The following is a 14,467-nucleotide window of genomic DNA, read 5'->3' on the forward strand; positions in this document are numbered from 1 at the left end:
AGCAAATTGTGCGCATGTCTGACTCAACCCTAAACAAATACAAAATTTTGATTACTGTGACTGAACATTTTTAACCAGTTATGCCACTTAACAAGTGGACTTTTTAGCCTGAGACATAAAGGGCAAGAAGCTGCGTATTTCCATTCAATGTAGGAAATTCAATGGGACTTTTAGTGAGTTAAATGTTACTTCAGCACTGTCATTGGGACAGCATTCTCAACCGTATCTGAGTGCAGCAGCTAACTTAAGAGGTGCAGGGCAGCCCTTTGTTTTCCTGAGGCAGCCATTTCCCTCACCTAATGATAGGGCTGGCCCAGGCTGTTAAAGCTGCCATTGTATGTAGGCTTACTAAACTCTATTGCTCACAATGGTACATACTCCTGAGTAAACATGCATAGGATTGCGGATGTCACCTCACCGGGAAGCTCTGCTGTTTGGCAAGGTATCTGGATAATTGCTGAAGACTTTAAAAACAGAAACAAACTAATTTTAGCAGCTTAGTTTGTCCCATTATGTTCACAATATTTCCTGTAAAAGACAGCAGTGCACCTTCCATATGTTGGTAAATAGCTGTGTATATATAATTCTAACGGTTCTATTTATACTGCTAATTTAGCAGTTGGAAGTATATAAGCTTTTTGTGTCCTTATTTTCCCTTGCAATACTTGAAAACATACTGCTTAGCAGTGGGAAGCCTTATATTACCAAAGAGATGAGAGTGCATTAAGTAAAAACACTTAATTTTTGTTTGGTGCCCCACCTCACCTCTTTAGCATTTCTGCTGTGATCTGAAACAATAAAATAAAGTTACTTACACATTCAGTATGCTGTAATTTCTCATTTGCAATCTGTTTGCTGCAGTCATAGAATATATGCATTAATAAGCTCCTGGGGCGGTCTGAGACCAGTTCTTATTTAGGACGAATAAATGAAAACCATGATGTAGCCCCCAAAATACTCATGTTTCCTCAGGTATAAGTTCATTGGGACTTACTCCCAAGCAAGTGTATACAGTGGTACCTCGGGTTACATACACTTCAGGTTACATACGCTTCAGGTTACAGACTCCGCTAACCCAGGAATAGTACCTCAGGTTAAGAACTTTGCTTCAGGATGAGAACAGAAATTGTGCTCCGGTGGCATGGCAGCAGCAGGAGGCCCCATTAGCTAAAGTGATGCTTCAGGTTAAGAACAGTTTCAGGTTAAGAACAGACCTCTGGAACGAATTAAGTACTTAACCCGAGGTACCACTGTATACAATTTAGTTTGAAGGCTCATCCACGTTCCACTTATCCTGCCACTTTCCAGCAGGAAAACCTTGTTGGGAAGTGAATAGATGCCAGGAGAGGATATATTTGTTAGATATTATCCTTCCTTCCTCACATTTGTGAGGCAGCTTAAAAGGGAAGCTAAGGTAGCCAGGTGCAAGAAGAGTGCAACTGCTGGTCTTAAAGGATGAGCAGATTCACTATAGAGAAGATGGTCTTTCAAGTGTCTTTGTCCCAAGCTGTTTAGTTATACCCAACAGCTTTAATTGCACCGGGAAGTGGCCTGGGATCCAGCACTGCTGATATGATCAGGGGATGGCATGGTCCCAGCAATTTAATGCAATTTATGCCCAGGGGCTTAATGTAGCCCTTCAGACTTCTCTACCTGGCCCTCAGAAGTCTCCTTGGACCACAACTCTTACCAGGCCAACTTTGCAGCCTCCTGGATTGAATGTGCCCTTGAACTTTGATAATGCTTCTCACTTGCCCTGAAGAAGGATAGAGAAGGATTTGAGTATATGTAGAAAGAAGCCTACTATACAAAGATAAAGTTAGTATTTGTTATCCCATCCGATTTTGCTTCTGACACCACTGTTCACTGGCATGTGGCCCGCAAGTTGTTGCCAAGAAGGGATTTTGCCCCTCATGCTGAGAAAACTTCCCCATCTCCACTTTAACACAATGTTTCAGAGGCATGGGGATTTATTTAACAGCAAAGGGGAAAGAGGGGAGAGAGAGAAGCAAGAGTAATAATAATAATAATAATAATAATAATAATAATAATAATAATAATAATAATTTATTATTTATACCCCGCCCATCTGGCTGAGTTTCCCCAGCCACTCTGGGCGGCTCCCAATCAAGTGTTAAAAACAGTAAAACAGTACAGCGTTAGATATTAAAAATTTACCTGAACAGGGCTGCCTTAAGATGTCTTCTGAATGTCAGGTAGTTGTTTATCTCTTTGACATCTGATGGGAGGCGTTCCACAGGGCGGGCGCCACTACCGAGAAGGCCCTCTGCCTGGTTCCCTGTAGCCTCACTTCTCGCAATGAGGGAACCGCCAGAAGGCCCTCAGCACTGGATGTCAGTGTCCGGGCTGTACGATGGGGGTGGAGACGCTCCTTCAGGTATACAGGACTGAGGCTGTTTAGGGCTTTAAAGGTCAGCACCAACACTTTGAATTGTGCTCGGAAACGTACTGGGAGCCAATGCAGATCTCTCAGAACTGGTGTTATGTGGTCCCGGCGGCCACTCCCAGTCACCAGTCTAGCTGCCGCATTCTGGATTAATTGCAGTTTCCGGGTCACCTTCAAAGGTAGCCCTATGTAGAGCGCATTGCAGTAGTCCAAGCGGGAGATAACTAGAGCATGCACCACTCTGGCGAGACAGTCCACGGGCAGGTAGGGTCTTAGCCTGCGTACCAGGTGGAGCTGGTAGACAGCTGCCCTGGACACAGAGTTAACCTGCGCCTAAGAGAAACAAGAGAAATAAGAGAAACAAGTTGTGTAGCTATACAATTTAAAACTTGTCTCTATCCTATCAAACAGGCATGGATGGAGTCTAGTAATGAAGTCAGGCAATAGAGAGGATTTAGGGTCTCTCAGACCTGTCTCTGGTGTCACAGTCCTGGGATGCAGATATGAGTTAGACGGCAACGCTTGCTAGAGATCTAGCAGCTGCTGAATAATTCTACTGTGTGGTGGTGGGAAAAGTTGGCTGCTTTTCTCTCCTCTATGATATTTTCTGGAAGGTTCCTTCTGCTTCGCTCCCAAACTTCTGTTCCCTCTGGGGGTTTTGAACCTGCTGCCCCATACGCTGCGCCTCAGGCACATCATACTGTTCAGGGTTACCTGAGTAATTATACTTTAGAGCAGAATGCTTTTCTCAAGTGTCCACAAGTCCCCAGATTCCTTATTAATTATAAGTCCATTGTGATGAACGTAACATTTGCATCAACGCCATTAAATTCACTCTCTCTGATTTTAAATCAAGTGCCACTCGTCACTTGCTGATTAGCCAGAATTTCGCTGGACAGCTGATTATATCCTTGTCGCTCTTTGAAAGGCATCCCCATTTTCCTTTGTAAGAAATCATCATGGTTGAAAAATAAATAACATCTGCTTCTAATCTCCTTACATAAAACAGCATTTAATGCTGGATTACCAGCCTCTGGTACCCAGGGTATTCTGAGCAGTTTGTGAATACACATATTGATTAAATGGTGGTGTTAGTTACATAGGTCTTATTCTCCCATCGCTGAGCCATCAATATGAATTGCTTGCCCTCTGATGTTTCGCAGATGAAAGGGGTGTTGCCAGTACACACCCCTGCATATTTGTAATTCAGGATGCATGGGGAATTTGAGTTCTGTGAGTTCTGATACAAACTGACCTTATTGCAGTAGATTGGGCTACTTAATTTTAATGTTATTTTGAGTATTGCTCCATGTTTTATTGTTCATAAAAACTCTGAAAAGCAGCTGTGCTGAGTCTAGGGGGTGACCAGGGGTTGGGAACCTCTGGCTCAGGGCCAAATGTTGCCCTCAAGGGGACATTCCCCAAACCACACCCCTAACCAGTCCTGCTTCACAGGTAAGATTTACATTTGCTGCTCTGCCCTTCTTGCCTCTGACCAAACCCACCACAGGCATGTGGCCCTCAGAATGTTTTCCAGAAGAGAATGTTTTCAGGGCAGTGGCCTTGCGTCCTTCACTGGTGCCCGGGGCACACACACACATACACATGTGAACCAGGGACTGGGCGCAGAGGGTTAACAAAACCTGCCGTGCCTGCTCAACCATCATAGCTGCCAGGCAGATGCAGGGCACAGAGGGTTCACAGGGCCGCACAGTGCCACCTGCCCGCATTCCCGCACAGGGGGCAGCCCGGCCAGCCAATGTGGCCCCAGGGCCAAAGGAAGGAGAACTGACACCCGGTGCAGGGTGCCAGGGGCAGGGTAAACCACCTGACAGTGCATGCATGTGCATTGTATGTACAGCACATGTGCAGCACCGCTACATACGGTGCATGCGTGCGTGCCATAAGTGTATGGTTTGCCCTGCCCCCGATACCACCGGGCAGTTTGCCAATGGTGCCACTCAAGCGCTGGCAGTAAGATCCCTCCACTGCCCTTGCAGCTGCAAGCGGAGGATCCTCTGCATGCAGCTGCAGTGGCGCAATGGCAGCAAGCATGCTGCAGGGGGCCTTGTCACCCCCCGCAGAGATGGCACCCGGGGTGCTATGCCCCCTGCCCCCTTCCTCCGCCACTGCATGGCCCTTGGTGAGCACATCACCCAGTTCTGGCCAGCAAGGGAACTGTGTGTGCGGTGGCAAGGCCAGGCCAGGCTCCAGGGCTCAGAGACCCCTGGCCACAGGCAGGGCAGAAATCCCTGTATGGCGGTGCCTGGCTCACACCCTTTCAAAACCATGTTCTTGGGCTATGATCCCCCTGGCCCTCCCCACACTACGCCCCTGCCTCAGACTGAAAAAGGTACCCCAGTTATAAGGGGGAAATCTTTTCTTCTATTATCACCCTCCTGGCAGAACTCCCCCTTGGAGCTCTTTGTGTCTCTGAAGCCAAATGGCAGCTAGGAGGTGGCAATTTTCAGCAGGACTGCAGCATAATCAGTAAGGTGACTTTCTTTATGGGAGTTTCAGGCTGAAATGCATCAAACTAAAGTCCTTTATATTTCACAGTGTGACACACGAATCAAAATAAGGAGGAGGAAATCATTTTAATGAATAAAGAACACCCTATTCATTATTCATCTGCTTATGATTTAACAAATAGTTTGAGCAATACAAATTTTCTAATTTTAATGAAAATTGGTACAGTAATTCATAAATATCAAAGTATGTTATTTGAACGTGTCAGATCTGTGCTGCTAAAAATGCGGCAGGAATTATCACTTTGACTCTTTGACTTCTTTTGAAAAAACAGAAGTTGTTTCTTGGTAAATGGATCTGATGTCAACTAATGCTCTTCTTATGTCAAAAACTTCAAGAGCAGTGAATAGAGGGTTATATAAATTATGTGATGAATAGTCTGTTTCTATACCTGCTTAATCAGAAGTAACAGAGTAATCCTAACCCCCATCTTTGGCATCTGAAAAGGGTTAGGATGGGTGAGAGTGCCCGTCTGCTAACAAAAGCAGAGGTTCCAGTGGTCCCTAGTACACTCAAGGAAAGCTCCATGGGCAAAAAACGTCTGAAGCTGGAATACTAATTATTTCTCCTTTCCCAGCAAAACCAATGGGAGGGATTTTTTAATTTAAAAAATGGGGGACAGGAACCATGATTTCTTAGAGAGGTTCTCTTTACTAATGAAATTTCCCTACACTAACCATACGATGCTATGCATGTCTACTCGGACTCGAGCTCAATGAGACTGACTTTTGGATAAGTGAGTATAGCATTGATGGAGAATTGGTGGCTCTCCTGATCTTGCTGAACTACAACTTCCATTATCCCCAAGCTCCATCCATGCTGCTGATCCATCTATGCTGATGGGAGTTGGAGGGCCACAAGTTCCCCATCCCCATAGCTGTCAACCGTCCCTTATTTGGCGAGAAACTTCCTTATCGTGTCCCGCTGCTGCCCCTTATTGATGATGTCCCTTAAATTTCCCTGGTTTCAAAGGAAGCAGCTCCTCTCCCTCCCTCCCTGCTGGCCAGGGAGGAGGGAGGCTCCAACTGTGTTGCTTGGCTGCACTGCTCACCCAATAAGGAGTCTAAGAACGACTAGGGGGTGGAGCTTGCATGCCTTGTGCTGATCAAAGCGGCCACGTTTCCTGGGGACTCACCTTTGCTCAGCGCTTCCCAGCGGAGAGGTGATGGTGGTTTTCCTTGCTTCATCCCCTTTGCCAGGTTGCTGCGCTGTGGGAACCACCGCTTGAGGCTTCGTTTGGCTGCTGGCTGGGCTTTCTGCCTTTGGCTCAGAGGGGCTCAGAAGTTGAACATATCTGTGCTTGGAAAATCCCTTATTTTGGCTGCTGATCCCTTATTTTCGAGGCTGCTGGTCCCTTATTTTCAAATCTGTAAGTTGACAGCTATGCCCATCCCTGGTGTATAGGATTAGCAGCCATCAGCAGCTTTCCTTCTTGCCACAACTTATGGCTGGTGAGCAGTGTTACGACTGGTGCTGGTTCCGGACTACCTAATCCAATTCCTGTCCCTAAGCAAGATAACTACAAGTGTCTCAAAATATTGATGTATCAGTATTGGAAATAAAGCAATTCTGATTTCTCAAATCTGAATATTCATTTCCTTGAGGGGAGGAGTGGAAACATGAGGAATCTGTGAAATTCAAAGTTAACCGTGACTAATACAGCTTCAGTCTACAAGTTCTGAGATGAGAACTCGTTGATTGGGAAACCTGTGAATGTCATTCTCGCTTGTAACAACATATTCAGTACGATCCAGGGGGAAAAACCCCAACTGTGTCCTTAACTCTCCTGTTGTATGGAAACATGGGAGCATAGCAAACTGCCTCATACTGAGTCAGTCCATCTAGAAATTAGATGTTCAGTATTGTCTATGCTGATTGACAATCACTCTTCAGCTCTCTGGAGATGCTGGGGATTGAACATGGAAGCTTTTGTACATGAAGTACATGGTCTACCACTGAGCTACAGTCCCTTCCCCAGGCCAAATATGTCTGTCCCACAGCTTCAGTCTCCAGAACACCCCTTGGGTCTCTCCCCACACCCAGCCACACCTGTTCTATCCACATCCCTCACTGGCCCTGTCCTCTTTGCATATTTATGTTTTGCTGGAAGGTATTAATGGACTCTGATAATGTATCTTACTTTCTTTGATAGAAGGTACCATGGGGGTTTTCCTGAGGGTTTTCCCAGTAGTGATGTATGGAAGTGAGAACTGGACCATAAAGAAGGCTGATGGCCGAAGAATTGATGCTTTGGAATTATGGTGCTGGAGGAGACTCTTGAGAGTCCCATGGACTGCAAGAAGATCAAAGCTATCCATTCTGAAGGAAATCAGCCCTGAGTGCTCACTGGAAGGACAGATCCTGAAGCTGAGGCTCCAATACTTTGGCCACCTCATGAGAAGAGAAAACTCCCTGGAAAAGACCCTGATGTTGGGAAAGATGGAGGGCACAAGGAGAAGAGGACGACAGAGGACGAAATGGTTGGATAGTGTTCTCGAAGCTACCAGCATGAGTTTGACCAAACTGCGGGAGGCAGTGGAAGACAGGAGTGCCTGGCGTGCTCTGCAACCCCATAGTAGCCTTTGACTGGACTTCACCATCCAGGGGTCCTTTACCTTTACCTTAGTGTGTATTTGTGTGATCAAATCTTCCCAATGCTCCCTGTGGTTTCCACTCTTAAAAATGGTGCATTTTAAAGTCGGCTACCTGTCAAAACGTTGACCAGCTTCATTAAAATCTGCCTTTACTGAACTGTGTTCCCAAGCAATACCCTCTGCTGTTCTGGACGGGGCATTATAACAGGGTTCTATATGCAGATACACTCTGTATTTGTGAACAGCTGCAGGTGGACAACATCAGCATCATTATTTATTACATTGCCCACTATATAGAACCTGGGAGGCACTTTTTAAATCCCTTGTTTGTCCAGGAAGGCTGTCTCTCCCCAGCAGAGAGGGTTCTACGGCTCCTCAATGATGCTAATACTCCAGTGACTTACAATGTGGTCCTCTTTGCGTTGGCGGCAAGAAAGATCAGGAATAAGGACCTGGACTAAATTGCAATAAACTGTAAGGGAGATTCAGAGTTCTAATTAGGGAAATAGTGTGTGCTGTGTGGAGTTGCCAATCTATGTGTGCATATGCATTTTATGATTTTGATGCTTCAAAATCTTTTTATATACAGTTACATAGTTATTTACAGTGCTTTTTTTCTAAAAAAAAATGTTTAGGGGTACTCTCATTTTCCTACTCATATTGAAATACTGCCCCTCAATGAGGCCAAATCTAGATTCACAAAATGATTAGGGGTATGCGTACCCCTGCTTCCCCCCAGAAAAAAGCATTGGTTATATAGACATTCCATTTCCTGACAGTGTTTGTATGGTTTTGTCATGGCCTTTGGCTAGTACAATAAAGCTTGCTTGCTTGCTTGCTTACCTTTTTATAGTGGTCTATAGTAACATTTGCATTAATCACTCCACCTACTTTTCTTCTGGGATGCGGGTGGCACTGTGGGTTAAACCACAGAGCCTAGGGCTTGCCGATCAGAAGGTCGGCGGTTTGAATTCCCACGACGGGGTGAGCTCCCATTGCTCGGTCCCTGCTCCTGCTAACCTCGCAGTTCAAAAGCACGAAGTACAAGTAGATCAATAGGTACCGCTCCGGTGGGAAGGTAAACAGCGTTTCCGTGTGCTGCTGTGGTTCACCAGAAGCGGCTTACTCATGCTGGCCATGTGACCCAGAAGCTGTACGCCGGCTCCCTCGGCCAGTAAAGTGAGATGAGCGCCGCAACCGCAGGGTCATCTGTGACGGGTAGTTCTACAACATCTGGAGTTGTCTGTTGGCTATGTAGCAAATTGTAAATGTCAGTGCTAAGAGTGTTTTTGTTTTTGTTTCCCAGTGGTTCAATTCCTAATACCTACAAACAGCATGACAATTTCCCCCAACAAAAGAAGGTTAGAATAATGGTCTTCTGGGAACACACATATCCCCCAGCCCAAAGGGGTGTGCAGTTTAGTCTTCTTACATCACATTAATAGGAACATCACAGGCTAGTTCCCCCCCTTCCCTCCCTCCCTCTGCTTGGTCTCAATAATACACAAGGTATCATACAGCTAAGTTCCACCTGGCTGAGCAACTGGCTTACAACAATCTCAGCAAAGCATACAGCTATCTTTATATATATATAAGATAATGGGGGGGAAAGACCAGTGTCTGTTTGTAAAACCTAAAGCTTTTCAGAGATTTGTTTTTCTCAGGTCTGTTTGTCACAAACCTCCAGGTACTCCCTCCCCCCCACCCTGAGATTGTTATATGGTGTGTGTTGTGCCACAGAACAGATTTAAGCTGGTTTTCAGCAGATAACTCAGAAAACATCAACCCAGCTAATGGATATTCACTTCAGTGCTGCCATACAAGATCCCACATAATTGTTTCACAAGTCTGTTCAGATGTGTGCAATGCTTTCTTTCTTTTTTCTGGGGGTACTCAATGGTACACAGTACCGGCACCTTTCCCCCCCAGAACAGGGGTCTGCAACCTTTAAGACAAAAAGAGCCACTTGGACCCGTTTCCGAAGGGAAAAAAACTGGGAGTCGCAAAACCATTACTACATTTAAAACAAATATAACACTGCATATATTGTTTCTTACCTTAATGTCCGATCTGACAGCGGGTGGGAAGGTGACGTCGGGACGGTATGTGACTAACGCACGCACCGCCCCCATGCGACGTCACAGCCAGTACAGCGCCCGCCACAGTGGGGAGTGTCGGGGCGCACAATGCGCCTCCTCCCCTCTCTAGTATCTGCCCCGGAGCCGCAGCAAAGGTGTAAAAGAGCCACATGCGGCTCCAGAGCCGCGGGTTGCAGACCCCTGCCCTAGAAGAATACCACTGGTTAAAAATGTGGCACTTACTGTAACAACTTCATGGTGAATACAGACACCTTTCTTTCTAGAAGACAATGTGTGGGGTTTTTTTTAAAAAAAAACACTTTAAGGTGGTTTTTTTTATTTAACACCTTATGGTTCCAATGCAACCTGGAGTAAATGTCTCCAGGCGACCTGATTATTTAGCATTCATCCTGCATTGTTTGCCCAAAGCTTGCCCCAAGGCTATGTGATGTCCACTATTTGCTGAGCAGTATTTCTGATTCATTAGTGTTCAGGTTATTTGGCATCCAATTGCATACTGGGCATTCAGTCTGAATTGCATCTGCGAAGGTTACACCACTTCCTGTCAATCAATTGCTACCCCACATGGTCAAGAACATTTCCTCCTAATTTCCCTTTCCGCAAGAAACCCTCTTTATTTTTAAAAGTGAGTTTCATTCACTTTCATTCCATAAATAAAACCACATTTTTTGCTATGTGTCTGAATTCCTCCTGTAAAATAGTAACAGTCTGGAGGAAACCACTTGCAGATTTAGCTTTTTAAACAGCATACTTTTTTGGTTTTTTTTTTAAAACAACCTAGGAGTATTAATTTTATTTTTTTGCATCATTTGTCAGGGAAGTTTCACACACCTTGGCACATGGCTAAGGTGAAATTATCGACAGGACAAACAGGATGCATTTTTAACAAGTCGCCTGGGGCATGAACCCAAAAGACATTGAGGCTCAAAAAAATAACAAGTCAGAATTCACAGATGTCAAATACTGTCGGTAGCAAAAAAAAAACACCCTACAACCACAAATGGCTGTTTCTGCCAAGGATGTCAGGGCAGCAAGATAGATTGTAATGTGAGCAGGTAGTAGCTATTGCTTCTGTCCTGTCAGGATCACCATATGCTATATTTTTTCCAAGGCACTGTCATCTTCTTAAGGGTTTTGACAATGCTGTTTTCTCAAGTGGGTCTTTTCCTTTTCGCAGCTCTTTTTTTAAAGAACAGTGCTCATAATATTCATATTTGGGAGGCTGCCTGCCCTGAATCTGTTGCCACAAATTTAAGCTGTGCTGCTCACTTACAGTAGATGAGGAACCCTACCTGATTTCTCATGGCAGCCCTAATAAATATTATTATATTTATCACAATCTGTATGCCACCTTTCTCCAAGGAATCCATATCAGCTTAACTGAGGTTGCCCCACTTAATCAGAAAAACTTGGTGTGGGATATTAGGCTGTGAGATATTCAGCTAATAGTATGCTTCCTGGCAGGGCAGAGGTTGAGTCTCCTTACTGCAAGGCCAACCATAGCATCAGTGGCGTAGCGTGGGGGGGGGTGCAGGGGGGGCCAGCCGCATCGGGCGCAACATCGGGGGGGGTGCACTCACACTCTCAGCTCTCTGCCCCTACCTGGCTCACTCACTCTCTCTCACTGCAGTGCTGGCTGTGCGAATCCGATCCGAGCCACTGGGTCGCCGCCCACTGTGGAGGGGGTGGGTGCCAGGCGTGCGGTGTGGAGAGAGAGCGAGGGACTATCTGGGGGAGGGACAGTGCAGCGGCCGCCCAGCGCAGTGCTGAGCGTGGGAGAGAACCACACCAGACCAGACCAGGCAGCAGCAAGAAGAAGCTGGCAGTGGCAGCAGGTTAGGGGTTAGGGGGCGCAAATTACTTGCCTTGCCCCGGGTGCTGACAACCCACGCTACGCCACTGCATAGCATGGCTGCGATTATATATCCCTTTCAAATCTTTGCTTGAGGAATTTTGTAGATTGTCATTCAGGACTGAAATATACTCAGAATCAAGAGTGGATTTCATGCTCTTTATTCAGCTCATAGTGGTGAGGAGGAATGGAAGTCCCCTCAAAGTATCTGCTTTATATACATTATTTACACAATGGGCTGCACGTGATTGGCTAATTCTGGCATTCTCCTGTAGGCCAATCAGGTTGTGGAATCACTTCTATCTGGAGCTGGATTGGGTGGCTCCTGCAGACCAATCATACTGCTGCATTGTTCTAGGACCAATCAGACTGCTGCATTCTGAATCTTATTGTACTAGGACCAATCAGACTGCTGCATTTTGGATCCTATTGTTCTAGGACCAATCAGACTGCTGCATTTTAGATCCTATTCAACTCAGTACATAACAAGGACACTAACATGACAGTCGTTACCACATCTACTCAGAAGTAAATCCTGTTGGATTTAATGCATCCAGGTAAAAGGGATTAGGATTTCAGCTTCAGACATTAAGAAGGGCAAGTCTGAGAGCCAAGGCAAAAGCATTTGAGTTGTATAACTTGAAACTGTGCCTAGTAACTGTTTTCAGAATGTCCAATTCTGTATTTTTTCAAGCTAGAAAAAAACATGGTTTCATAAAGCTTCCCATTTATGACTAAGCATAGTCCTTAGAAATCTCAACAATTGTTTTAAAGTCCCAGAAGCTCTTGCTGTCCTAAAGGTTGCCATGACCACGATATTATGGTTACGCTTAAGATGAATGCAATTTCTGCTAATAATAATAATAATAAAACAAATAATTATATTCTGTGTTTTGAGGTTGGTGCTGTGCTTTTCAAATATTTATGATTGGCATTTCTCGAATGATTGGCAAGCAGGCTGTAACAATTGCTCTGATGTTGCATTGCAGCAGCTGCAGTTGGCTGGGACTCTACTCAGGAAATAAAATAAAACGATGCTTTAGAGTGATATTCAACATTTAAAGGGCCACGAGAGTTTACTGTGGATGACGTTACACTCTGAATCGGTAGAGCTTTATTCCCAGGACTAGTCTTAGCCTTCTGCCTTCACAAAGCATATTCCAGCATCCCATCTCCCTTAGGCTGTATCTGCTCAGCAGCCCAATCTGTTCCTCCAGCAGTGGACCAATGTATGTATTATACAGCTATCCAAGAATGGGAGCATCAAAGTAGCGTCATCTTGACAGATCTTGAACCCTTTCCTTGCTTCCTGTAGCAGTATCTGTTTCTGGGTGGGGATTGTGCATACAAAACATTGCCATGTGCCCATGCAGTAGAAAGAGTGGTTGCGTGTCCTTGATACACAGGTGCACAATGCTACCATTAACACATCTTTCTACTGCAAGTTTGGGGAACCTGTGACCTTTTAAATGCTGTTGAATTCCAACTTCCATCAACAGTCCCAGCCAGCATGGTCAATGGTCAGGGATAATGGGATGTGTAGTTCAACAACATTTGAAGAGCTACAGGTCCTTATTAGAACAGGTGACTGCACACACACACTAAGGGACAATGCAGTTTGGACAGCTCTACAAATTTGCCAGCACTTATACTGCCAGACAATGCATTGTCTTCGACATCAGCATCACTCCACCTCATGACAGAGATCCATTTAAGAAAAGCAATGTTAAATGTGCAGGTGCTGGCAATGCGTGAACCAACTGCTCTTCCACAGAGTTGAGTCTGCATTCTTTACAGTTGCATCAGCATTTTTCTCTATTTTCCAAAGCTCATAACTCGATCATAAAAATCCACTCTGAGCTATACATCACAGACCAAAAACATATTTTCAGATTTGCTGTTCTTGAAATATATAGTTGTAAACATGGCTTTTCCCAATAGTGCTATTCACATCCTTCCGTTGTCTCGATAGATTGCAGAACGAGACTGCCTTGCTGCTATTTCCCTCCCTGATGTACATAGTAAACATAGCTGGAGGGATTCATTTATCTATTTTCTTTAATGCCAACATTTCACAGGCACACTCATATTGTTTCTGTAAATAGTTGTCTTTTGTATTTAACAGCAAAGAAATGCTTGGAATTATAGAATGTAAATGAAATATGCTTCATCTGAAGTCCTTCATGAGAAACTCGTTTGCACCAAAGGGCCACAGCTGGGAAAATATATTGTGTGGGCTGGAGGGATGCAGCTGATTTGATGTTTAAATTGTGTGAAAGTTAATGTAGCTTACACATTTTGTGAATCGTAGAAGCCCAACTAATGCAGTTACTCGAAAACATTCTGTCCCAAGGGTGCCAAAATTTGCCAGTTCTTAAGTCTAGTAGATACATGAATGTTGATGAGGGCAAATTCAAAATTGACATCCTATCTCAACATGGCAGTGGGCTATTTCAGATCTGACATCATGACCCATCATCTGACATCATGACATTCCATCAAAGTTGACCTACAGGGTGAGGGAGGAGGTCTGCAGCAACACCAAACGGTATTGAACTATGCACAGTAAACCTGCTAGAAGTTACTGAACATTAAATCATCAGTGAAGAATAAATGGATTCATTTCAAAACCATCTTGATGGATGAAGGCAATGGATGAAGGTGAGACTGTGAAGGCTAGGGGCATGCCAAAGATTTGTTGTTGTTGTTGTTTAGTTGTTTAGTCGTGTCCGACTCTTTGTGACCCCATGGACCAAAGCACGCCAGGCACTCTTGTCTTCCACTGCCTCCCGCAGTTTGGTCAAACTCATGCTGGTAGCTTCGAGAACACTATCCAACCATCTCGTCCTCTGTCGTCCCCTTCTCCTTGTGCCCTCCATCTTTCCCAACATCAGGGTCTTTTCCAGGGAGTCTTCTCTTCTCATGAAGTGGCCAAAGTGTTGGAGCCTCAGCTTCAGGATCTGTCCTTCCAGTGAGCACTCAGGGC

Source organism: Podarcis bocagei (assembly GCF_964188305.1).
Source record: "Podarcis bocagei genome assembly, chromosome: 9".
Lineage (NCBI taxonomy): Eukaryota > Metazoa > Chordata > Lepidosauria > Squamata > Lacertidae > Podarcis > Podarcis bocagei.